The sequence below is a fragment of the Apium graveolens genome, chromosome 8 (genome assembly GCF_009905375.1).
Source record: "Apium graveolens cultivar Ventura chromosome 8, ASM990537v1, whole genome shotgun sequence".
NCBI classification, from domain to species: domain Eukaryota; kingdom Viridiplantae; phylum Streptophyta; class Magnoliopsida; order Apiales; family Apiaceae; genus Apium; species Apium graveolens.
This window is the reverse complement of record NC_133654.1, coordinates 163,859,816-163,862,135: the sequence shown is the minus strand read 5'-3', so window position 1 is coordinate 163,862,135 and position 2,320 is coordinate 163,859,816.

Here is a 2,320-nt window from a genome sequence, read left to right as displayed (position 1 = left end):
CTGAATATAGAGACAGGTATGGAACATCTGAATGAAGGGATGAAGCACCTTTACTACATGATCAAAAATTCTCACTGTCCCAATGAAGAACAAAGGACTTACTTTGAAGGGCCGTCTGGTGGAGGCTCAGGCTCGGAAGGTGATGGAGGTCATGGAGGATCTAAGGGAAAGTCCGTAGAGGATCCCTCAACTAAGGGGGAGAAGAAAGATAGTAGTGGAAAGGGGAAAGAAAAAGATACCTCTGCTGGAGACAAAGGAAAGGCTGATGATGTCTACTACAGTGGAGAACAGGATGACTTTGATATTTTTGACATTCCCACTGAACCAGTCTTGGAAGATAAAGATGGTTTATTTGAAGCTGAAGAGGAAAGTGATTTTGGAGAATGGGAAGAGGAAACTACAGTGGATCCTATCTTTGAGAAAGAGTTTCAGCAGCAGCAGTCAGATATGAAAAGAAAAGAAGCTGAACTCAAAAAGGTCTCCCAGATCATTGACATGAGGAAAGACATACAAAGAACAGAAACTCTTCAAAAGCAACGTCTTCATGACATTAAGGCTCAAGAAAGGAGAAGAGATGTCAGACTGAAGATTGGTGAAAAATGGGATGAAGCTAGGAGAGTACTTGATATGCCTCAGCTGAGCACTAACAATGATAGGCAGTTCCTACATCTTCTTGACAAGCTGGAAATCTCAAATCCTAACAATGACATATACATGAATGTTATCAAGACTGAAGTCTCAAGGATCACAGCTGCTTTTGATAGATCCCTAAATGAGATGAGCATTTTTGTATATTGTCAGAGTGAAGGATCTTTCAAGGTGTCACTTCATCTGTTTGAGAATCGTTCTTTGTCAGAGATTTGGGTTCTTCTCAACAAATTAAAAAGAAGCTCAGAATTGAATGAAGTTCTTCGAGAAAGGCTTAAAGAGTTTGCCAGCAGGGCTAGTCCTCAAGTGGTCAACAATCCTCATCAGGTGAGATTCTTTAAGTCTGATTGTCTTCAAATCTGTCAGCTAGATGTACAATCTCTTAAAGACTACTCAGCTAAGCATCTGGTCTGGATGGAACATCATTTAAGAACTGCTGGATACTCATCCATGTTGAAGACTCAAGCTGCTGATTTGATTAAAGCTTATTGTGAAAAGAATATTAAAAGGTACAATCAGATCAAGAATAAGCTGAAGTCAGTTGGAGTTCAACCAGTCAGACCAGCAAGCTTCACTTCAGAAAAGGATCGTGTCTTTGACAAAGAGTTGCTTCAAGATTTAGAAGAAGGTGAAGTCAGAAGAGAAGAAAACTGAAGTCAATTAGCTCAAAACTCAATGTAATATGATTAGAGCTTTATGAATCAAGATAATCTAATGTAGTTATATGTTCAGGCTAGGGGAACATCTATCTTGTATTCACTTGTAAATTTCTTTTGGAATCTGGAAAATGTTAAATATAATCCAGAACTTTTCTGCTATTTACTTTGCATTACTGTTTATATCTTTTTCTTATTTGTTAGTTGAGTTATCCTCTAGGTATTTGTTCTTATTGTCTAACAAGCAAATAGGGGGAGATTGAAGGGCATATGGCATAGCCTATTTGTATATTCGAGGATTTAACTCAACTCAAATAAGAATGTAATAAGTAAATAGTGGATCTATCGTCAGAGAGATCTCACAAAGTAACATCTGTCAAAGGGTTAAGAAACATTATTCATCTACAGACTTGAAGACTTAATTCACTGGAAGAAGCTCAAGAAATTGATCAAGCCTCAGTGATATAAATCAAGATTGTGGATTTAATCAAGTGACAGAGATCTCGTCAGGGTATCAATTAATTGCAAGGATTTAGTCTGAAAAAATCAAGAGTATCAAGGTCAAGGCTTGAAGAAACATCATGAAAGTTAGTCACTCATGAAGCAGACAGTACATCGAGTATCTACATTGAAGTGGTGGAATTGATTCATAATTGACAGTGATTTTCAGAAGATTTTCAGAAGAATGGTTGCTGTTCAAGAGTAGTATTAATTCTCTATTAATTAATTAAGTCATTTAATTTAATTAAGAGAATAAATTAAATCTGCAAAGATTAATTTATTGATTAATTGAATTAGTTGGTTAATTAATTCTGAATTAATATTATGCATTTTTCAGATATGATTTTGGATTTATATTCAAAAAGAAAATCAGCAAATCAGATTTGAACTGGTATGACAATTGGATTGTCATACCGAAAGTCCTACCAAGTCTTTCTGGATAGTTCTACCAAGTCATTCTATTGTCCTACCGATAGTCTTTCGAAGTCAAGTAATTGTCCTACCGAAAGTTCTAT